This window comes from Microtus pennsylvanicus, chromosome 4 (assembly GCF_037038515.1).
Source record: "Microtus pennsylvanicus isolate mMicPen1 chromosome 4, mMicPen1.hap1, whole genome shotgun sequence".
In the NCBI taxonomy this organism is placed as follows: domain Eukaryota; kingdom Metazoa; phylum Chordata; class Mammalia; order Rodentia; family Cricetidae; genus Microtus; species Microtus pennsylvanicus.
Window position 1 is genome coordinate 31,249,971 of NC_134582.1, and position 25,676 is coordinate 31,275,646.

Below are 25,676 nucleotides of genomic sequence, written 5' to 3' on the forward strand. Positions count from 1 at the left end.
GTGATAATTGTTTAAATGTCACACAAACCAAGAAAACAGTGGCAAGGAGGAGTTAGATGCTCCATAAACAAGCTGTGGCCTATTTTAAAGAAGTCGTGGGCTATCACAGGAACAAGGCAAGATTCAAGAAGTTCCTTTCTGTCTGTGCACAATGCTGTTACCAATTTCCACCAGAGAGGGAATAAACTCAAGACCAAGCAGCTGGAAAAACACATGGAAGTGGGCAGAGAACGGTTCAGTAAATTACTATCTGTTCAAAATAGAATGGGCTGGGACAAAACAAGACAGGAAGTTCCAGAGAGGACATGATAGGTGCAGAAGATCGCCAGAGACGTGCTGGGTGGTGGTGGTGGGGGGGCATGTCTTTAATACCAGCAGTTGGGAAGCAGAGGCAGGGCGGATCTTTGTGAGTTCAAGGCCAGCCTGGTCTACAGAGAGAACATTCCAGGACAGCCAGGGCTGCTACACAGAGAAACCTTATCTCAGAAAAGAAAGAAAAGAATAAAAACAAACCTGAGAAACTAAGCCAGCAGTTAGTTGTTACTAACCCTGCTTCAGGCAAGTGTCAGACCAGCAAGCGGACATGAACATGCATGGCAAATTCTGTCTGTGAAACTACTCTGTTGGCAAAATTACCTTAAGAACAGGAAATCAACTCAAATGCCAAATCTGACTGATACGGATGGCTACATTATATTGCTAAGGTTTCTACGGCATAATCAACAGAAATAGTGCTGGAATCAATTAGTAATGTCTGCCATGGCTACAGAAGAGGAAAATTAAACTGGACATGTGTGCCAATGGTCTGTAACTTCATTGTCCTAAGATGAAAAATAAGTTAATAAAGCCAGAAGTGGTGGCCCATGCTTTAAATCCTTGCACTTTGGAGGCAGAGACAGGTGGATCTCTACAGAGTGAGTTCCACGACAGCCAGGGATACACAGAGAAACCTGTCTGGAAACAAACAAACACACAAAAACGTTAATAATAATATTTTTTAACATCTCTGCTTTGTAAGCTCTGGGACTGGACTTGGGTCCTCTACAAGAACATCATGTGCTCTTCTTAGGCACTGGGCCATCGCTCCAGCAACACAGCTGTGTTTTATGTTTGTGTAGCCCTACTCTTTGAGTGACAACTATTTTGAAAAGGGGTCCTCTACTTTAAGGCTGTCGAAAATACCTAGGCTGGGAGTGTGGTTCAGGGGTGGAGCATTGACCTACTATAAGGCCCTCTGGCAACACACACACACACACACACACACACACACACACACACACACTTTATAATTTTGATATCACCACCAAGTATTTACATATTATCCAGAAATGGATTCAAAAATCTGAGAACGAGCCGGGCGGTGGTGGCGCACGCCTTTAATCCCAGCACTCGGGAGGCATAGGCAGGCGGATCTCTGTGAGTTCGAGACCAGCCTGGTCTACAAGAGCTAGTTCCAGGACAGGCTCCAAAACCACAGCGAAACCCTGTCTCGAAAAACCAAAAAAAAAAAAAAAAAAAATCTGAGAACGACAAATGGGCTTTACATTACTTTGCAATAGTACACATGGGATGACAAAACATGCTAAGATCATTCATGACGGCTTGGACCATTAACAGTGAAATAGTACGGAGGCAAAACACCAACAAGAAGAACAGTATGAGGAAGCCTCAAGGCAAACACTGGAACACAACTAAGCGAATGTCTGCCATATGGCACATTTATTAAAGCACATGTGATATTGAGGTTAGAGAGATCCAGGGGTTATGGGCACTGGTGCTCTTCCAGAGGCAGAGGTTCAATTCCCAGCACCTACATGGTGGCTCACAACCACCTGTAACTCCAGCTCCGGGGAATCCGATGCCCTCTTCTGGCTTCTACGGGCATCAAACATGGCACACATACATATATGTAAAACATACATACATATACAATAAAGTAAAAAGTAATAAAAACGTGTACTACTGACCCCCCCCAAATCAGGAGGAAGTTCCTAACTAGAACAAGCTCTGGACCACCGTTGCAGCTCAGTACTGGGCTTATAGGACTGTCCTACAGATACAGAGGGCATTTATTAGAAACTTCCTCTGGAAATGAATGTGTGCAAGGCTCCCCATTGCAGAATGGCGGTCAAGGTAGGATCAACACAGTATTAAAAATCAAGCCCAGTATTTGAAAACAAAGGTGGCTCACTGCCCAGAGTCGGGGGTGGGGGAGCTGTGCCACACTGGTTGGCAATTTACATCACAGGGATATAAGCTCAGCACAAATTTTGAAAAAGCAATGGATAAAATTTAAAAGAAACAATTTTTGCTGAATGATATTATCTACCATGAAAAGTTTCTCCCTCCCTCCTCTGCTCACCCTTCCAGTCACATAGAGCCCAGGCTGGCCTCACTCAACACGCTACATAAGCAAGCATAACCTGTAGTGGCATGTCATTTGTCTTTTAATAAATAAAGCTTGCCTGACGATCAGAAAAGTGAAACGGCCACACTGGCCAGCCTTACAGACCAGGCGGCAATGATACACACCTTTAATCCCCGTAGCCACACTAGTTGCCATAGAAACCAGGTAGTAGTGGTGCACACCCTTAATCCCAGAACTAGAGAGGAATATAAAACAGGAACAGAAAGTTCTCAGTCTCATTCTGAGGATTCCTGGAGGCAGGATCGCCACTTCTGACTGAGACAGAGGTAAGAGCCAGTGGCTACTTGTTTTGCTTTTCTGCCCTTCGGGTTGAACCCCAATTTCTGTCTCTGAGTTTTGATTAATCGTGCTTCAATAACCTTGGATCCTACATCCTGAGTGATGGGGTTGTGTATCACGATATCTGGCTTATGAAGTACTGGGGACTGAGCACAGGGCTTCCTGCATTTTAGACAAGCACTCTTCCCATGAAACCAATCTCATATTTTCCCATAGAGAGTATGGTAGACCATCAAATCTCAATGCTTGGGCGGCTGAGGCAGGAGGACCGCTGTGATTTTGAGGCCAACATGTCTCAAAAACACACAAGCAATGATTCTCTCCGAGGAGCACATACCCCCACCTGGGTGTCTCTTCCTTTCTTCCAACAATTTTTCCTTCTCTCCTAACTCTCACGATCATACTAAAAAATCTTTAGTAAAATCTTCAATTCTGCTTCATTTGAACAAAACAAAACAGGGCTCAGTGAGCTAGTTTATGAGTAGAAAGGAGCCTACTGCCAAGCCAGACAACTTGAGTTTAATTCTAGAGCCCATAGAGTGAAGGAAAGAACTGATTCCCACGAACTGTCCACTGACCTCCACATGAACACTGTTGCATAACACACACACACACACACACACACACACACACACACACACACGAATGAATAAATAAATGTAAATAGCAAAAACCAAATTAAAATGAAATGACTTAACAAAACTTGGCACTTAAAGTTCAATTAAGTTTATTTAACATGATTTACTGAAGAACATTTATTTTAACTTAAAAGGTTTATTTTTACTTAGAAGCATGGTGTAATAGTTTATTTAATCTCATCCTGCTTCTATGAGAGTATGCAGTCAATTCTGAGAATTTAGAAAACAACGAAGTACATGTAACCACTGGGTAGAGCAAGCATGAGAGGTCTTAGGTTTCCCAGAAACAAACATGGTGCGGGAGAATTGTCTGTATTCTGTCAATCATGTTTTAAATAAACGCTGATTGGCGAGGCAGGAAGTATAGGTAGAACAATCAGACAGGAAGTAAAGGTGGGGCAATGAGAAGAGGCTAGAATCTACATATACTGCTGTTCCTTATCACCAGTAAGATCTTTGTATGCAGTATTGGCTTTAGCGCCATCATATGTTCTATAAGCATTCCTAGTTTTAAGTCTTCGTTTTTCATATTTTGGGTGCTTGGGTTGAGCCCGGGGCCTTGCAGATGCTAAGCATACACAGCCCTGCAGCTGAGCAAAACCATCAGCCCCCACAAACGTAAATTTCAATATTAACAGAAAAAGAAGTGGCTGTGTATTGACCTGATCCCATGACAACACAGAGCAAATGGTTGACTCAAGGACACTTTGAACAGTACTCTGACTGTACAAAGGTAACAGCATGAGCCCTAAGACAAAGCACTGAGGTCAAGTAGAATGCTCCACACTGAATTCATGTGACAGGTCACAGCCAAAACACAGGAGTCCCGCACACATGCTTTAAAATTACCTCTAACTGGAAAAAAAATTACCTTCAGGACATGTGTAAAAGGTAGCAAAAAAAAAAAAACAAACAAAAACAAAAAAAACATGTCAATTAAGTCTTTAGAATTGGGTTCTAGTAACAACAACAACACAAAAAAATCAAACCAAAAAAATCACCTTACTGTACAATGCAAACATTCCAAAATCTGGGGGAAAAAATCAGAACTCCAAACCACTTCTGATTCCCTGCAATTCAGATCAGAAAATTTTCGTCTGAATATAACATATGAAGTCAGGAGAGTGTTCATGAATAGGCAGTATACAAACAGGCATGCTTCTCAGCTCTCTATTGGAAGGGTCTAACAGTACACTTACAACCTAAATCTTAGCTTCTGTCTTTGGAAAAGCCTGGTATTTTCAAAGTCTAAAACAATCCTGTATGTTCTGGACAGAAAGCAAGAAATGACACTCAAAATCAAATGGGGTCACGCCCCTTGGTCATCAGAGTGGAAGGGTCAAGTGGACAACTAAAATAAGTACCATGTCAATTTTGTTTTAAAGTCGCAAGTCCACAGCAGTGGAAAGGAGAGAGAGGAGAGCCCGTCTGGAAAGCAGTGTACCAGCTATGGATGTGGAGGAAATGGTCGTATTAGAAACCACCAGGACACAATAACTGATAAAACAACTTACCAAGGCGAAAGCATTCCTCTGCCAATCACCGGTTCACTGGGGTGAGGAGCTGGGATTTGGGAGTCCAAGTCAGAGCACAACTTAGTTTGCCCCAACACCCAGTGCATATATATTTGTTGTTGGTATGTCGTTTATATGGGTGATCGTGTGTTTGCGTGCACACTGGTGGAGGTCAGAGGACGACATCAAGTGTCCTTCCCGCTCTATCACTTTCCACTTTATTCTTCTGAGACAGGAGTTCCTTGGTGAACATGGAGTCCATTGCTCTTCCAGCTAGCACTGGACAGCTGGCAAGTCCCCAAGATCCTCCTGTCTCTCCCCTTACCAGTGCTGGATTTGCTGCTGCACACAGCCATACTGGGGAATCCAAGCTTGTGACCCCAAGTTTGTACAGCAAGTGCTCTTGTCCACCGTGTGTCTTCTTGATGGGCTGTTCCCTTCTGTAGTACATAGGGGCCTTCTTTATCTCCATAGTGTTGTTTTGAAGTCTATTATCAGACATCAGAATAGTTACACCAGTTTGACTCTTGGTGAGTATGTGCTTTGCCAGTGAGATGCATACCTTGGGGGAAGACTTGTTTTTTAAGCTAATCACTTAGTCTGTGCCTTTTTCTTGGTGAGTTGAAGCTATTTACATTTAAGTTTATCTTGTTTGGAAGCTATCTGCTTTCAAGGTCTGACAGATGTTATTCCATGCTTTCTTGGTTTATGAGATGCAGCCCTGGTCTTCTTTTTGCATTTGTGATTTGATGTGCAATCAAATTCTTTTAATGAAAAACATCAACAAGGCCTAACCAAGCAGTCAAAATTAGCACTGCCAATTGGCAACAAACAGAAGCCACACCCATTGCTTGTGGAGCTTTTCTGTCCCGGATGCATCTCCTTGATGTACCCATCAGGGAACTCCAGAAGAAACCGACAATCTATAAATGACTGGCCTATCTTGTACCAAAATGACAATGTCATGGGAGACAAAGAAAAGCAGACAGTTCAAAAGGACCAAATGACAACTAAATATAATGCATTGCCTGCATCCTACATCAGGGAAAAATAAGGGATGTTATTGGGACAAGTGAAACACATGGACAATGAACTACAAAGTATAATGTTAAACATCCTGGTTATTTTACAGCGGTTATGTTAAGAGAATAATATCCCTAGGATTAAGAGAATAATGGGGCATAGATAACACATACAATATAGACTCAATTGTTTCTGAAGAAAATGTGGGGACAGGCACAACACGGGGCCAGGGACAGAATGACAAAGCAAAGCAGCAAGGATGTTTTGTTTTTTTTGTTTGTTTGTTTGTTTTTCAAGACAGGTAACAGTCCTGGCTATCCTGGAACTTGCTCTGTAGACCAGGCTGACCTCAAACTCACAGGCTTGCCTCTTCCTCCTGAGAGCTGAGATTAAAGGTGTGTGCCACCACTCCCTGGCAGCGGCAAGGTTTTTAAAAAAGAATGAACCTGCCCATCCTGAAATGAGAATTATTTGCATTATTTTTATAATTTTCTGTATATTTGAAATTATTTCAGAAATATGTTCCCTCCTCTGCCACACATATGGCATGTGCCTGTATTTCTAGCATTTGGAAAGTTGATTTAGAGAGAGTGAGTTTGAGGCCAATCTGGGCTACATTGCAAGACTTTGCCTAAAATAATGTGTATATATGTATACTTACTGCTTAGAACTTATACTTAACTATCTAGAACCCGATGGCCAGCAGGGGGTCTACTAGTTCATTTTTATAGATAATGTGGTGTAATGAGAATCAAAAATCCATTTTGAAGAGCTGGGGAAGCCATGGTCACTTAGTGCTTAAAATTGGGGATTCTTATTGTTATTCAGGGGTGCACTTAAAGGAAGATGAATCCATGAGGCAGACAGAGATCAGCGACAGTCAACTGAACAGATGCCTGCTTGCTCATTCTGTGCTTATATGATTCCCACTAAAACCAGAACGCTCATCTGAGTGTGTTGTGAGCTGGACATACTTCTCAGCAATAGTTTCTTAAATTACGTAAGAATTCATTCTTGATACTACCATTATCCTCATTTGACCAATGACCAATCGGGGCCCAGAAACATTAAATGATGTAGCCAGCGTGGCCACAATATTGAGTAGTGTGAGAACTTGAACTTAGGTTGTGGGGTTCCAGTGCCCGCATACTTTTTTTTAATTTAACAATCTTTTCTCATTTTACATATAAATCCCACTTCCCTCTCCCTCCCCTCTTCCCACCTTCCACCCACTCACTCCTAGGAGAGGACATGGCTTCCCACAGGGAATCAACAAAGTCTGGTATGTCACTTCGAGGCAGGACCAAGGCCCCCCCCCCCCATATCTAGCCTGAGCAAAATATTCCCCCAAAGAGAATGGCACTCTTAACAAATGTGCTAAATTTACCTCTAGCTGTAAGCAACTGAACTAAAGACCAGGGGGTGGTACAGGACGGAGAGGATGACAGCCCGTCAGATCACTAGGAAAAATAATATGGGGGATGAAGGGAAGGCAGACTCACACCCAGAGTCTGCAGATAAAAACTCTAAAATACATGAGGGAAGTTTATAAAACAACTGGAAACAATGCAAATATGAAAACAACCTATAAAGATTAACTCTTATTTTGCTGAAAGCAGTAAAGAAGGAAAGGAAGAAGTCATGTTTGTTCAGATACAATGTTATATACTCAAGTGAGTCCAGATGCACATACAATGGCGGAGAGGAGTCCACTGCAAATCCTACACACAGACCTCTAAACTCAGAAATTAAGGACTAAGGCTCAGTAATCAACAGGTCAGGTAGTGTGAAGAGAAGAGGAGTGATGTGGCAGAGCCATCGTACAAGCCAAATAGTGAATGAGAGACAAGAATAAGGAAAGAGAACACAGGGCAGATCAAGGAACTTCTACATACACATCAAAAGGAATTCCGGAAGAAAATAATTCCCCAGAGTTCAATAATGACTTGAATCTGATTGAAAAGAAATGTCGCTAGCGTGACGGTTGAAAATGCGCAAAAGGAAAGATGAAGAATGAAATTTAAAAGCTATTAGAGAGAAAGTCAGATTATATATAATGATGATGTCATAATCCACTCAAAGGGTTGACAAAAGATGATGACCAGCCCTGACTTACAGATAAAGCGGCACTACAATATGAGAGCAGACAACTCAAGGCATCAACACGCACAGACCTTTAACATTAAATGAGTTATAACTGGCAAATAAAATAACAGCTATGCCCAAAGGGAAACAATGTGTGAAGAAAAAATAATGCGTACATATGCTGATAAACTATTTAATAATGTAGTTCTCTGGCTTAAGAAAATGAATAAAAATTCTAGACAACGGAAAAAGAGGACTGAGATGTGGGGAAGAGTGTAATTACTCTTGCCTTGCTCAGCAAAAGGGATAAAACAATGAACTGTAAATAACAACAAAGGACAGATATTAAAATATTCTAAATAAATATTTTAAAATTTACAGTTTCCAAAATAGCTGACAAATACAGAAGAAAGGGATAGAGAAAACCAGCTGAGCATGAAACATCCCTGTAATCCTAGTACCTGGGAGGCTAAGGCAAGGGGGTCATGAGTTTCAGGCTAGCCTGGGCTACAAAGGCAACACCCTATCTCAAAAAAACAAAAATGAAAAACATCCATTTATAAGAAGAGAAGGAAGAGCAGAGTTTGGAATTCAGTCTAATATACAGAAAGCACAAATTAAGATGACAAAAATGTACTAGTATTCAAGATAAACGGACAGTTTTATTTAAATTTCACTTCTACAAAAACCTGAGTAGGGATCTGCAAATACTACTACTAATAATAATTTTAGTAAAATTAGTAATTTCTGAAAACAAATGCTTTCCCCAGGTAGTGGCGGCGCACGCCTTTAATCCCAGCACTCGGGAGACAGAGGCAGGCAGATCACTGTGAGTTTGAGGCCAACTTGGTCTACAAAGTGAATTCCAGGACAGGCTCCAAAGCTTTCTCACTCGCAAGAATCAATTAGAAGCCATATATGGTGGGAACCATGAAAGACGGCATATGTCTGCAAACTGAGCAGTGCAGAGGTGCTGAGAACCTGAACTACACAGACCTTGCCTTAAAAGCCAAGAGATGGGGCTGGAGAGATGGCTCAGCAGTTAAGAGTACCTGTTGCTCTTGCAGAGGATCCAGATTCAGTCCCCAGCACCCCCATGGTATCTTAAACCTGTCTGTAACTACACTTCTAGGAGATCCAATGCCTTCTTCTGATCTCTGCGGACACCCAGCAAGCACACTGTACATATACATATATGGAAGAAAAACTCTCGTCATATAAAATGAAATAATCTCAAGAGCAATAACCATAACCACAAAGGGCTGGAGGCTATCAAGACATCAGGTAATAAAGCTTGCTGTAAAAGCTGAACCACTGAGCTCACTCCTTGTAACTTATACAAATATGGGTGAAAGGAAAGAACCAACTCAATAAACATATCTTCCGGCCTCCACACTGGAAGAGGCCCAACTTAACATCACTGCAGCCATGACAGGCTGCAGACTAACACTGTTGGACTAGGCCTCACCCTTGCAATAACCAGGAAAAGCCACAAACTGTACCCTGATTGGCAGGAGGCCAATCAGAATTGAGACAAACAAGAACTAAATGTTCCAGAACATTAAGCATAGCCTACCTAACTTGTATATAGGTTGCTAATTTCCTTATAGCATTTTAGTACTAATTCCTGTTTCACAAGACTCCTGTTATCTCACTCCTGCCCAATCAGGAGTTCAAACCCCTTCTGAATCCAGAATTTACCCTCCCCCTTTCTTTACTCCTAAAAAAACAAAACAAAACAAAACAAAAAAAAAACCCTGCCATAGCTGAACTCAGTGCTCTCCCTAATCCAGCCACTGTGTGGGAATTGACAGAGGGCCCAGCTCAAGCTTGCAATAAAGGCTTTTGGCTTTTGCATACAAACTCAGACTCACTCCTGGTGGTCTCTGGGGGGCTCATGACACCGGCATAACACATATGTGAGTGTGCTGCAGCATGCACAAACTATCACCATCCCCCCCCGAACATATACATCATACACACACAATAATGATAATAGTAAATGAAATTTGAGACAGGGTCTCACTAAGTGGCATTGGCTGGAGTCAGAATCACAGACAGCTGCCTGCCCCTGCCTCCCAAGTGATTAAAGACATGGATCACTTTGCCCTATTAAATCAAAGTTTGGTTTTTGTTGTTGTTGGTTGGTTGGTTGGTTGGTTTCTTGAGACAGGATTTCTCTGTGTAACAGTCCTGGCTGTCCGGGAACTCACTTTGTAGACCAGGCTGGCCTCGAACTCACAGAAATCCACTTGCCTCTGCCTTCCAAGGGCTAGGACTAAAGGTGTGTGCCACCATGCCCTGTTGTTCGTTCTGAACGGATGAAAATGTGCTCGATGTTGGAGCACTTCACAGGCATATGGCTCTGGGTGTGACCCCAGAACAGGGAGAAAAAAAAAAAAATCAACCAAATATGGCTGCTCCTCTTTTGTAAATGAAGCCTACATGAAAAGAAGCTTCAAGGCTCCTCACTTAGCAATGAGCTATCAACTCTGTACTAACGATTGATTGATGACTCTGATAGTCACTGTGAAGAAAAAAAAAAAGAGGAAAGGAATCCAATTAGTTACTTTTATATCCAGCTCTTAGTTTTTAAAACTTAAATATCAGATACATAAAACCATATAAAAGTCATATAAATTTATAGGCACACATTATATAATATCAAATCAGGTTAAACATCATCTCCTCATTTATCAGTTCTTTATAATGAAAAATTTTGATCCTTCCTTCTAACTCTGAGAAATACACAGTAGGCTACTGTTTTCCACAGTCACCCTAGCATGCCCCTAAGGTGCAGCCATCTGCCCACCCCTCTCTACCTTCCCCTAAAGCTCCCTGGCTTCTGGTGACCACCACTTTGCTCTAAATGGCTTTGTAATTTAATTGACAGATTACAATTGTATATGTGCGGGGGGGGGGGGGGAGGCTCTGTATAACATTTCAGAACATGCACACAACGAAAACCACCTGAAGGGGTAATCTTGGCTCCGGAATTTACCATGTGTTTCTATTGGAAACACTCAAAATACCCTATTAGCTACTTTGAATTACTCGCTTGCTGTCAATCACAGGTACTCTGCTGTGCTGTAGAGCACAGGGAGTTATTACTCCTATCCAACCCCACCCCTTGGCATTTGTTTTTACTTCTATGTTTTTCTCCCATAGGTCTACTGTGACAATCACATTTGGGGATGAAGAGAGCCCCAAGGACTCACACTGGGGCCAAAACAAGGACATAAAGAAGAAGGCAAGAGCCCTATACATCTAGCTGGGCCAAGGCCATGGAGCCTGAGGCTTGGGAAGGGATCCTAGATGCCCCAAGATGGTACCACCCTCACACAATCAGGCACTTCTCTGCAGGCAGTGAGAATTTCCCCTGGCTGAGCTGTAACTCTAAGTAACGACACAATGATGCTGTAGGACAAGCGAACAAGGTAAGCGGTGAAGTGACAATATACTGCCACTGTGACACTAGAGTCAGTCATGCTAGGCAAAGGTTACTCTCACAATCCTTGGGTCATGGTAATCACAGGCGAATCATTTCACAATCAGGCGGTTTCTAATGGAGCTAACACCATATCCATCTTTTACTTACAGAATGCCTTCTCTCTCTGCTACTATCCATGGAGACAGAGGCAGACACGATTTAATCGTTGAAGTACAATGTGGTAACAATTATTATGATCCCCGCCCTGCGGATGAGAAATCTGGAGCTCTATGAGTAATGGATGAGATGGCCCAAAGCAAACAGACTCAGAAGGACAAACTTTCATACCCTCAAGAGCCCCGCGAACTTGCATATACAGGTCAATCCCCCAGGGAGCTGGTGGAAATGAGAACACAGATGGGGTTCTGCAGGTCTGGGGTGGAGCCTAGCAGCCCAATTTTCAACGTTCTCACACCAATACTGCTGAGAGTCATGGCCTATATACTCACGAGTAGTAAAGAGCCAAGCTATCCATCACCTTACGTGACTCCATTCTTACAGCTGTGACTTCTAAAAAGTCCAGCCTGCCATCAGTCAATAACGCATTTTTAGAGTCAACTAAAGAAAGGGAAAAAACCCAGTGTTATGTAAACATTAAACTATTCAATGAATTTTAAATCAGAAATTAGTACCCTATGGTCTACAACTAAATTATAATGAAGTCAAACTGATTTCCAAGTTTCCTGTGCACACTCTTGTTATTTCTGGACGGAAGAGACCCTGCCACACCCTCTGTCCAAACCAGACGCATCCTGTGTTTCTGCAAGGAAACCATCAGAGCCTATTAAAATTACTGTACACCGATAGCAGCCGGGACATGACAAATCGCAGGCCAAGCGTCAGATACCACAGGACGTGTTTCAGAGCTTTGGGGCCAGGTCCATTTGCAACCAAATGATACTGTGTGAAGCTGGCATGCTCGGTGCATGACAAACTGATGCAATTTCGGGGCTGTCTGCAGGCCAGCGAGATTTCTCTGATGCTGCCCACGGTTAGTTTACAGAACTGCGCAGAGTTCCCAGATTCGAATCACTGGGGGCTTGAAAGGGCTTCACTTGACAAGCTACGAATAATTACACTCCACTCTTTCCACTGTGCGCTATTACTCTGCCCCCTTATCTCTAGGATTTGAGCTTTTCTGAACAAGCAAGGTCGCCTTCTGTTTTGACCACAGCCCAGCAAAACATTGTTCTTTCCTGATATGATAAATAAAAGGAGCTCTTGCAGACTAAACATTTTTATCAGCTCCATTTTCTACTTTTATAGGCAAAAATCAACCCGGGGCTCCATTAGAAGGGCTGAGCTGGATGGAAGCTGGCAGGTAGGTGCATACATCCTCAGTAAGTGACGTGATCTGACTCTGGATTTTTCTTCTTTTCTTTTTTTTTTTTTGTAAAAGCACATTTGAAAAATGGAACACTAGCCAGCAGATAAAGGGCATATGAACAGTAGTGTTCGCAGGGCTTGTTCTCTTATCTCCTACCCAGCTCCACCCTAATGGTTTTTTCATTCAGATATATGGATCTGGCTATACATCCAGATGTGTGCACGCGTGTGTGTGTGTGCGCGCGCACACACACACACACACACAGGTTTGTTTGTGTTGTGTAGCTGAAGCATCTCCAGAATTGTTCCACACAGCACAGGCTAGCCTAAGGCAATCCTCATACCTCATCCTCCAGAGCAGCTACTAGGACTAGGTGTGTATCCACCATTACCAGCTTTTATTCAGGCATCATTTGGGGGGGTAGGAGGCTTATTTACTCTTACTGTTAAGAGCACTTTCCCTGCATACGCCTGTGGACCACATGTGTGCCTGGTGCTCATGCAGTTCAAAAGAGAACATCAGATCCCCTGGAACTGGAGTTTACAGGCAGCTGTGAGCTGGCATATGGATGCTAGGAACCAAACGTAGGTCCTGGCAAGAGCAGCAAGTGCTTTTAACCCCTGAGTCATCTCTTTAGCCCCTTATTCATGTTTTCTCAATGAAAAATGTATTTTCAGCTTGACTGCAAGTAAAATATTGCTGCCCACGTCAGCAACATGCTTCTCAGAAACACCAGCCCCGATGCCCAAGTTTATTGTTCCGCTTCTAAAGCTTTAAAGTCTATCCTCTACTCTAAGGAATGCCCCAGGAAACATACATTGATTCCCACTCAATGTATTTCAATTTTGTAAACATACAACTTAAAAATACAAAACATAAAATCTGTGTTAGGATATTTTCCAAAGTAGGGTACAAAATTGAAGAAGATAGTTGTGGTAGTTTGAACGTAATTGGCCCCCAAAGGTCATAGGGGGTGGCACTATTAGGAGGTGTGGCCTTGTTGGAGTAGGTATGGCAAACAAGTTCACTTCCTGTTGCCTGTGGACCAAGATATAGAACTCTCAGCTACCTCTCCAGCACTGTGTCTACCTGCAAGCTACCATACTCTACCATGATGATAATGGACTAAACCTCTGCAACTGTAAGGCACCCAAACTAAATGATTTTCTTTATAAGAGTTTCTGTAGGATAGAAACCCTAACTAAGACAAGAGTTTTGTTTAAACTTCGATATCAAGATTTCACGTGCTAGAGAGATGCCTCAGAGGATAAAAACTTTACTGCTCTTGTAGAGGATCTGGGTTTGATACCCAGCACCTACATAGGAGATCTATCATCTTCTTCTGACGTCTGTAGGCTCATGCACACACACACACACACACACACAATGGAGAGAGAGAGCTGGGAAAGATGGCTCAACTCCCTCAGGCTGTCGTCTGACCTCCATATTATATGGCATGTTGTGTGCACATATATACACAATAATTTTTTAAAACTAGCTACAGTAGTGGGGACTGGAGAGATGTTTCAGTGGTTAAGAGCACTGGCTGCTCTTCCCAAGGACCAGAGTTCAATTCCCAGCAGCCACAACAGCAGATCATAGGAGATCTGGCACTTTCTTCTTGTCTCTGCAGACACCTGCACTAACACGCAGACACTGACGTGCAATAAAAATTAAATCTTTTACATTCTTAAAATGAAATTAGCTATAGTAGTAATTAACACCGAAATCTAACCATATTAAAATTGAAATTATTTGTGAGGTCTCCCCTGAAGATCCAGTTACTAAGTAGGTATTCTAAGTCTTCTATAAAAACCCTATGATACAAACACAAGATTTTACTTAATTAAAATCTGTGCTGGGCACAGTGGTAGAGCTAGCCCCTTAGGAGTTAGAGACAAAAGAAAAGCAGGGATTCAAGGCTACCTGAACTATATGTCTAATATGAGGGCAGCCTGGGCTACATGAGACCATGTTGCAATATAAATAAATAGCAAAATCCATTTTTACTACCCCACTTCAGAGATAAGGAAACCGAGGCACACTGAAGGAATGCAACATGCCCCATGCCTCACAGTTCTGGGCTAAAGAGAAGTGTGACCTACGCCCCTAGAATTTGACTTAAATCCCTCTGCTTCCTCTTCTTAGCTTCAAGGTGCCATGAACTTAAGGTCAAGCTGACCAAGGACTGGGCTTAAACAAGGACCTGAGGATCCCATACCCACTCACCTTGGTGTGGACTCAGATGATTATGGGATGGGCGGCTATGTTCTACAGAGTTCTGGATCATTTTTTTCCCAGGGTATCATGTCTTCATTTGGTCAAGCTGTGTCATTAATCAGATTTAATGGTCTCTACTGGACACAGCTGACCATCTACACAGTTCAAGGATAAAATCCACTTGGGTCAAACTTCCCTTTACCATTCTGAAATTTCTAGCTGATGGTTACCTGAAAAGCTTTATTTCTGTTGCTGTTCAGCTTAGGTAGTGAGGGGAGAAGAGGGGCTTGTGGGTTAATTGCACTCAAATTAATGCAGCCCAGAATGGTGGTGCCTGCCTGGGATCCTTCAGGAGGCAGAGACAGGAGGTTTGCAAGCTCATGGCTAGCCTGGGCTACTGGAGACCCTGCCTCAAAACAACAAAATATCTTAGCTTTTAGATACAATGCTGCCATGGAGCCAGCTGTGTGTACGTATTTGGAAGTAATATCATTTCATTTGACTAAACAACCTCTATTGGTCGCTATTATGTCACACTCAGGGTACTGGAGTCAGTGGTTCCCATTCAGCGTGTGGCCAGTGAGGGTAGGGCCAGGAGCCTCTCCAGTCGGGTCTCATCACTTCCCATGCTCAGGCTTCAATCATGCTGCTATCTTCTCATGGGTCATCCTTCCCGAAAGGTCAACTTTACAAAATGAGCCTAACCCTAGTTTTCCTGTTCACAAGTACTGGCTTCGATGCAGTTTGGTCCAGAATCAGGAGAGGTAAAGCCTGCTATATCTCTGTCAGCATCCGAAGTCACATCTTCCCACTTCCGTTTCAAACACCTCTCTACCTCCACACTGCCACCTGGTTTCCGGTGTGTGGTGATCCCTCACCCCAGACACCTCACCTCACAGGGCTAACTCTCTGTAACCCACCTGGCTCTCCCAGCTGGATCCTAGCACCTGGCCTTCAGGGGCGGAACTGGGCCAAGGTTGTGAAGACAGACACAGTCATGCTAACAGCAGCTGACACTGACTGAGCTAACTGTACCCTTTGCCAGAAATATCCCGTATATTATTTTATTTAATCTTGGCCATGAGCCTGTGGGCTAGTCATGGTTTTTTGTTTGTTTGTTTTATTTTTGGTTTTTAAAGACATGGGTCTCATTTAGCCTGAATTAGCATTGAGCTCGTTATGTAGCCAAGAATGACCTTAAACTTCTGATCCTCTTGCCTCCATCCAGAAGGCATGCTAGGATTACAGGTATGCACCTCTAACTGGTTAATGTTGCGCTAGGAATCAAATCCAGGACTTTGTGCATGCTAGGCAAGCACTCTAACAACAAAGTTATGCCACCAGCCCCCTAGTTAACCTGTCCTAGTGATAAAGAAACTGTCCCCGTGTGCGCTTGACAGCATAACTGTATGTATATATTTCTCTCTCCATGGAACAACAAGCAGTCAGGGGATTAAATGGCATCTCTATGATATACTATTTCACAAATAAGTAGACTCCATTAATAGCCTGCTTGTATTGATTAAGAGTCTCAGAAATCAAACTCTGGGTTGGAGAGATGGCTCAATGGTTAAGAACACTGGCTGCTCTTCCAGAGACCCTGGGCTCGATTCCCAGCACCAACATGATGGCTAACAGCCATCTGTACTGCTAGCTCCAGGGGATTGATGCTCTCCTGGCCTCTGTGGAGACCAGACACACACACACAATGATGGAACACACACACATGGGGCTGGAGAGATGGCTCAGTGGTTAAGAGCATTGCCTGCTCTTCCAAAGGTCCTGAGTTCAATTTCCGGCAACCACATGGTGGCTCACAACCATCTGTAAAGAGGTCTGGTGCCCTCTTCCGGCCTGCAGGCATACACACAGACAGAATATTGTGTACATAATAAATAAATATTTAAAAAAAAAGAAACACACACACATACACACCCATACATATATTTAAAAAAAACACTCATCCACATTAAGTAAATCTTAAAACTTTTAAAAAGAAACAAACCCCTAACACGGTAACATCTCTAAAAGCCCTAGTATACAGTGCCTAGTATACTGAAGGCCTTCAAACCACTGGTTGAGAAAAATAAATCTGAATAAATATTGGTGCTAATGTCTAGGCACTACAGCCAGAGCTTTCACTGGCTAGGCAAGTGCTCTCTCACTGGACTCTGGACTTGATTTCATATAAAATTGTGCCTCACATGCCCCATCTCTGTCCCTTAACCCAATCCTCAGCACTGCCAACTACAACAGCGTCTGCCAGGCTCTCCCACGAGCCCTTCTTCAAGTCCTACCAAGCACTCAGCCTGCAAAAACTCACAGCTGAGCATACGGAGACTGAGCTACCTTTCCAGTTCGACCGCTGGCTTCCCCACTCAGCCATTTAGATACTCTGGGCCACTGAGAGGAAAGTTGCACATTTTCTAGAGCCAGAACTCAAGAAAAACAAACTCTGACTGCAGAAATAGCTCTGACAAGAAAGTCGAGGACAAAATGCCTTTCGCTCCCACTGACGCCATCGGAACCTGGCGGAACCTCAACAGCAATGAGTCAGGAGTCATTTCTGATCGGAGCAAAACACAAGAATGGGTCTGAGTGGGGCCTGGCCCTGTACCGCTACCAGGCTCCAGCAATAAACTAGGCTGGTGCAAAAGAAAATGCATTTCCAGACTGTGGCCTAAATCACTATAACTAGGTTCAAACACATCTTTAGTCACCAAAGTAGGAACCATTATAGTCAAGGCCTTTTTGGCAACCAGATGTTAAGTTTATTCTTCTACCATGAATATGAATGTCACGGAACTTATGAAGGCATCTTCTGCATTCTGATGGACACAGAAAGATTTTCTCTGCAAAGAGCTGTCAAAAGACCTGAAGAAGAGTAGCCCATTCTTGGCCAAGATCAAAAACACTGATGATAGCTTATGCTGGAGAGGGTGTGGGATAAGGGGAACACTCCTTCATTGCTGGTGGGAGTGCAAACTTGTACAGCCACTTTGGAAATCAGAATGATGATTTCTCAGAAAATTAGAAAACAATCTACCTCAAGATCCAGCAATACCGCTGTTGGGTATATAACCGAAAGACACTCAATCATACCACAAAGACATGTTCTCAACTATGTCCATAACAGCATTATTTGTAATAGTCAGAACCTGGAAGCAACCTAAATGCCCATCAACTGAAGAATGGATAAAGAAAATCTGGTACATTTACACAATGGAGTACTATGTTGTAGTAAAAAAATAATGACATCTTGAAATTTGTAGGCAGATGGATGGATCTAGAAAAAATATATTGAGTGAGAGAACTCAGACCCAGAAAGACAAATAAAATATTTACTTAATCATAAGTGGCTTTCAGACATAAAGCAAAGAAAACCCAGCCTACAAGTCACAACCCCAGAGAAATTAGACAAAGAGGCCCCCAAGAGAGACATACATAGATCTACATAGGAAGGTGAAAAAGACAAGATTGGGAGGGTGGAGGTCACAAGAGAGGGTAGAAGGGAAGAGGGGAGGAAGGGAGGGATGGGAGTGGAGAAAAATGTATAGTTCAATAAAAAACAATTAAAAAAGAAAAAATCTAGTCTGTTTTTGAGAAGTTCAATAAATATGGTGGATGAGACAAACTTTGGAGCCCAGTTCATTCATCTCTGGAAGCCTCAGTTGTGTTGTGTATTGGGTGTTGTCATAAGAACTAGGCCCTTTCTGTTGAGCAAAGCTGTCTGCTGTTTCCTATTCATCCCAAGGATTTGCTGAACGACTTCTCAGATATAATGGTTTCACTAGGATTTAAAGAGCTGTAATGGATTAGACCTGCAGAAGACATCAATGAAACCAACACTGGACAGGAATTTGTGAGCATGTGCCTCTCTCTCTCTCTCTCTCTCTCTCTCTCTCTCTCTCTTTGTGTGTGTGTGTGTGTGTGTGTGTGTGTGTGTGTTTGTGTGTGTGGAAAGTACCATGGAGTATCTTCTCAGTCCAATCACTGAGCCAGCCAGCCATTGGCTTTTATATGACAACCACTTTTCACACAAGTCTCAACCCAATCAAGATATGGATAGTTGTTGTTCCATAGAACAAAGAAGACGACAGTGACTGTTCTCAATTTTCCATCAGCTTCCAAGAGATGCACTTTTTGAGCGTTTTCCTCTTTCCAATGTGCTCCAAATGCCCATTGGCTAGGGATGGCCCACAGTTCTTCAGCAAGTTCTTGTAGAGTTAGATGGTCATGAGTCATTATATGAGTGCTGGAAATCGAACTCCAGTCATCTCTCTACAAGAATAACAAGCACCCTAAACCAATGAGCCATCTATCCAGCCTCTTAAACTCTAATTTTAAAAATAATACTCAAATTTGTGTTTTGCCCAACATCATTTCCATAGTGTAAAATATAAAACAAACAGGAGGAGATAAGCTATTACAAAAACCAATGACCTATAAATTAAGAAACGTGTGTTTAAATGACGTATAGCATACACACATCTATTAAGAATGTCCTCCAATATCAAACGGCACATTTCACCAATGTGAGATGAAAACTGATATTACGTGGCACTAAGCTCATGTGAAGACACTATCCTCTGTAGGCATGGCTGGCCTTTTCTAAACAGGCAGGAAACCAATTCACGCAAAGTTTACCTGAGAAGACTATGGGAAGCCTAAAGCAAAGTAAGGTGGGTGGACAGTGGCTGAAGTGGTCCATGATACACCAACAGTTGTAAGCAACTGGCTGTCAAGGGCAGCGGAGCAACCAGGGTGTGTCAGATGTCAGTCTCTAATTTGGGCGAGATGGAGCATCCAGAGGGAATGGCTATAAACGGCATGTTCTAATTTAGCAGCACTGGAAATCCTGATCCTGCTTAGAGTTTTCATTTAAAGTTGGGTACGTTGGCACCCTCATATAATCCTTGCACCCACGAGGTGGAGCCAGGAGGATCAGAAGTTCAAGTTCACTATCCTTTGAGTTCCAGGTTAGCCAGGGCTAGACACATGAGACCTTGTCTTTTTTTGTTTGTTTGTTCTATTTTAGAAAACATCTATTTTCAAAGGGTAAAACCCTCAGACAATTTAAATAGAAGTCCAACAGAGCCACTGTCAGCCAACCATGATGTGTTCTTGGAGTCTTCTCTGTGAGGAAAGAGGCTCTGGTACTTAATCCATACACACCCTTCTTATCTGCGATGTAATTTACAATTTCTTAGGAACACATTAGCATCTCTGCATCTGTATCAGGACTTTCAAACCCAAATTTATCTTCCATGGTCATAATAATCTTCACTTGGTCCAAACTTTCTAAGCCCGGGTCCTTCACAAAATAAAAATTCACTGACAGCTTTTATTGGTCATTCTTGTCCTAGAGTTTCAGGACATATAGTTGGTCCTTGATTCCCTCTGAGGTCAAATGAGTGTGGTTCTGTACTGGGAGTACATGTGTGTGAGCCTTCCAACCACTGTGAGAGGGTCAAGAATAGCTAGAGTCCTGGGCCTCCTCCCGGTTCCCTCAGGGCATAGTGCCAAGGCCACTGTGGTAAGCTGGGGCAGAGTTGGACACAGGTGCAAAGGGCAGAAGTTACCATGGCTATGCCAACTCAGCATGGGATCTCTTAAAAAAAAGTCAGGTGGTAGTAGCATATGCCTTTTTATTCCAGCACTCAGGAGGCAGAGGCAAGCAGATCTCTGAGAGTTTCAGACTAGTCTGGTCTGCAGAGTGAATTTCAAGACAGTCAGAACTGTACAGGGAAACCTTGTTTTGAAAAAAAAAAAAACCAGGGTGAGTCAGGCAGGCATTGTAACCCTGTGGGCCCCACCTGCAGGATGATGTCCTTGGCACAGGTTTCCTTCAGATCGTGGTGTGTGCTGCTGCATGGGGCCATTTTGAGGCCCTCGGGCCAGGCTGCCACCAGAGGCCACGTTAATATGGGAGGCCTGAGCTGCCACCTAAGACCTAAGGGGTCCAGGTTCCCACTGCCACTGAGAGCCACATCTGGATCCATGGCCCTGCTACAGCTGGGGCCTGGGTTGCTGTCAGGGGCCATGGAGAAGTCTATGGTCTGTATCCATCGGAAGCCACATAGATGTCTGCAGGCTATACTGCTGCCAGGGGCCATGGTGATGTCTGACTGCCACCAAGGGCCATGTCTGGGTCCATGGTTCTACTGCAGCCCGGATCTATGTTGAGGTTCATAGTCTGAGTTACCACCAAAGGCTATGTGGATGTCCGCGCTCTGTGCTGCAGCCTGAAGCCATGCAAATGTCCGTAGGTCCGGCTGCCACCTGGGGACCGTATTGATGCAGGTAGCCTGTGCTGCCACCTGAGGTCATGCTGATGTTCATGATCCAGGCAGCCTGCTAGGGCCTTGTCTGGGTCTGTGGTCCTGCTACAGCAGGGGGCCATATTTGTGATCTGTGCTGTTGTCAGAAACCAAGTGGAAGCCCACGATCCAAGGCTCCTGCTAACTGTGAAAGGCAAGGAGGCTACTTTTGCTGCTGTGATAGCAATGACTGCAGATGCACAATTGAGAAGGAGAGACACAGGAGGCCTCTGTGACCCCTCCACTCCAACCCGTACCCCTCCCCCATAAAAAAATAACAATCTAGACACGGAGCCACCAAAGAAAACCCTTGAAAGATTGTGGTCTAGATGCTGGAGTAGCTCTCCACAACTGATGACTTCTGGCAGAGATGTGGGAGGGGAAGGACTCAGTTCTCTTTAAGGGACAGGTCCCTGAGAGTTTGTTCATGCTCCAGGGACTACACAGACAATACAAAGTAGACTTTTTTTTAATCTTTTGTGGGGAGACCACCAAGGGGGGGTGGACATGAAAGGACTGAGAAGGGAGTGTGATGGAATAGATGATGGAAAACTCCCAGGGAATCAATAAAATGTTATATGGGAAAAGCAATTACAAAAAGAAAAGAATTGTTTCTCGTTTAAGTGGTGAATTGAATATAGAATTGTTCAAAGATGATAAAAAATTCTAACATAAGATAAAAGGGAAGTAACACACATGATATCATCTGAACCCCAGCTGTCAAATATTTATATGCTAATTATGAGCATATAATTAGCAGCATTAGAAATAACAGCAGCTCTCACATCACATCGCAAGCTCTTACTATGCATCTGGAAATTTGCACTGGAGCCTCTGCGAAGGCTGAGGCATTGGTAAGCATTTGTGGAGGATTACATGACTTTCACAAACTCCCTCACTAGTCAGCAGGTTAGAATAATGGACCCAAGTGGATCTGGCCCTGTGGCATCCTCACTTGTAAACAGACATTTCCTACCCCGACTGCTCAGTCCCAAATAAGCACACAGAGGTTCATATGAATTATAAATGCAGCCAATAGCTCAGGCTTATTGCTAACCAGCTCTTACATTTTTTGTTTTGTTTTGTTTTTGGTTTTTTTTTTGAGACAGGGTTTCTCTGTGGCTTTGGAGCCTGTCCTTGAACTAGCTCTTGTAGACCAGGCTGGTCTTGAACTCACAGAGATCCGCCTGCCTCTGCCTCCCGAGTGCTGGGATTAAAGGCGTGCGCCACCACCGCCACACCAGCTCTTACATTTTAAGTTACCCCATATTCCTTACTTATCCTCTGCCATGTGGCGGTACCCTTATTAGCACGGCTCGCTCATCTCCTGCTCCCTCTGATCTGGCTGGCAACTCCTCTGACTCCACCCTCCTTCTTCCCAACATCCTCAGTTTGGCCTTCCCACCTAACTTCCTGTCCAGCTACTGGCCTATCAGCTTTTCATTAACCAATGAGAATAGTACATATTCATAGTGTAGAAAAGGATTGTTCACATATTCATAGTGTAGAAAAGGATTGTTCCACGGCACTTATCGCCTTAGAAGTTCCTCCAATAAACTGAGGTCAGAAGAGGTTCTTTGACGTCACTCTGCCTGTCAGTCAGTGCTGGAAGCACTTCTGTGGAATCAGAATGCTTCTCCAAATTTTTGAAACAAGGCTGATGTTTCTCCTTCATGCTACACTAAGTACACACTCTAGAGAGCACCTTTCCAAACGGCTCATCTTAGTTTTCAACTGGGGAAGAACCAAGAATTGCCTCCATTAGACTGGCCTATGGGCAATCTTCAGGGAATTTCCTTGATCGCTAGTTGATACAGGAGAGCCCAGACAACCATGAGCAGTGACATCTCTAGGCAGATAGACCTGGAACTGAACCTGAGCTTAGAAGCAAGCCAATAAGCACTTTCTCTGTTTCCTACCTCAAGTTCCTGCCTGGAATTCATGCCTTAGCTTCCCTGGACAATAGTCACCTGTAAGATCAAACAAACCTTTTCCTCCCTAAGTTGCTTAAGGTCATGGTGTTTAGCACACCAACAGAAAACAGACTCTAATACAGGGTAAGCTACCAGTCCCACAGTGTGCAGGGTTAGCTACCAATTAAAATCACCTGGAGTGTGCCACAGCCTAGACAAAGCCTGGAAAACCGGGAGAGGGGAAAGGTCTATTTTGCAAATACCTTCAAGGCCTCACGTTCCACCCCATTTTCTGAAACCTTAATGATATTCTCAGAGCTTCCATAGGGGTCTTGGGACATTTTATTACAGCAGCTTTCGCCTCTGACTGCTCATCAGAATGACGGAACGGACCATTTAAGAAGTCTCCCTGCTGGGCCTAGTGGCCTATGCCTTTAATCACAGCCCTTCGGAGACAGAGCTAGGCTGATCTCTGTAAGTCAACATGGTAAGTTCCAGGATAGCCAGGGCTATCCACTGAGACCCTGTCTCAAGCAACAGAATGAAAAGCCTTATGCTGGGCTAGGGGGGTAGCTTAGTGGAAGACCATTTAACAAGCATATTGAGGCTTTAGATTTGATCCCCAGCAGGAAGCAGAGTGGCTGATGCTTGATCGACACCCCAGAACTCTCGGACTCTCTGAAATAAGGCACCACCAGTTTGTAACCTTTCTGGGCGACCCTGAAGTACAGCAAGAGGGTGAGGACCCGGGTCAGCAGCTGACTTTGGCAACTCAAAGCCCCTAGTCCTTATGAGGGAGATCTATCTAGCGGTGGCAACTGTCACACTGGCCATGTGCCCCTTCCTGTCCAAGATTGGTTTCTGTTGCTGTAATCACCACAACCAAATGCAACTTGGGGGAGGAAAGAGTTTATTTTAGGAGGGCAGAGAAGGAACTCAAGGCTAGACTTCAGACGCAGGAACCAAAGCAGAAGCTACAGGAGGAACACTTTTTACTAGCTTGCCCTCCATGGCTTTCTTCTAAGGCCCTGGACCAGCAAAGGCACTGCTCCCAGGCAGCTGGGCTCCAGTGCCCCAGACTTGCCTGTTAGTGCTCTGACAGAAGCATTGTCTCAACGGAGGCTCCTCTCTGCAGATGTCAGTAGCATGGATCTGGCCGATGAACAACAACCAACAACCAGCACACAAGCAACAAAGAACAACCAGCCTCCTCCTTTCCCTGCCTCTGGCACACTACCTGGTGCTGCTCACCATGTCTCCCAAACCCCTGCCTCTGCCATCACTGAAGAGAGTGACTTGCTGTACAGCTCTGCCCTCGGTCCCTCCCTCCCAGCCAGTCTCACCAGTGAGTGACTCATCCCTCAGGCATTCTCCCACTACTTTCTTTGCTTTTTCTTTTTTTTTTTTTGAGTTTTTGTTTTTCAAGACAGGGTTTCTCTGTGTAGCCCTGGCTATCCTCGAACTCGACCAGGCTGGCCTCAAACTTAGAGATCCAGCCACCTCTGCCTCTGTTTCCTGAGTGCTTCTCCTACCACTTTCAACGCCAACACTAATGCCACCGTCTCTACTTCCTTTTCTCCCTTGCAAGCATTCAACACTCTCACTTCCACCATCGGGGACAATCTGGGGATAATTCTGTCCAGTCACATCAGATGCCAGCACAACGCTGCAGACTGAGGAACCACAGTGTGACTGTCTCTAACCTGGAGGGGCATGACTGCTGCTTTCAAGAACTGCATACAGCTGTCTTCTCTGGAGGGCAGAAGGAAGGGTCTGGACTTTGTGCCACCTTCTGGGAGCATGCAACAGCTCAGGATGCAAGACCCAGGTCAGTCTGCTTGCCCCAAGCCCCAAAGCACAATGCCTGGTTAAAATCAAAGAGTTTTTGGTTTGATTTTTTTTAATTACTTTTTTATCTTTTATTTTTATGTGTGTGTAATTGTGTGAGCAGTGTATGTGTCCCACATGCTGGCAAGATCCTGCCGAGCAGAAGAGGGCATTGGGTCCCCTGGAACTGAAGTCACCAACAGCTGTGAGCAGCCATGTAGGTGCTGGGACTTGAACCTGAGCCCTCTGGAAGGGCAAACAATGCTCCAGACTGCAGAGCCATCTCTCCAGACCGTTGATCTGTTTTTATAACTTTTATTTTACTTGTATTTGTGTCTCTGTGACTATGTCAATGTGCATCACTGCGCCCATGAGGACAGAAGAAGGCGTCAGATCCCCTGGGGCTGAAGTTACAGGCAGTTATGAACAGCCCAACATCAATGCTGGGAACCAAACTTGGGTCTTCTGGAAGAGTAGTAAGTACTCTTAACTACTGAGCCATCATTCCAGCCCCCTTTGTTTCGTCTTTTAATTTTTGTGAATATTTATCTGTTTTTTTATTTTTTATTTTGTGAGTTTTGTTTGTTTGGTAACAGGATCTCAGCTAAGTAG

General features: G+C 43.9%; 1 protein-coding gene across 2 annotated transcripts in view; it reads right to left on the minus strand.

Moving 5' to 3' along the window:
* Snx24 (sorting nexin 24) overlaps positions 1-25,676 on the minus strand; it is a 150,937-nt gene that overhangs the window by 98,775 nt on the left and 26,486 nt on the right. The window lies entirely within an intron of this gene.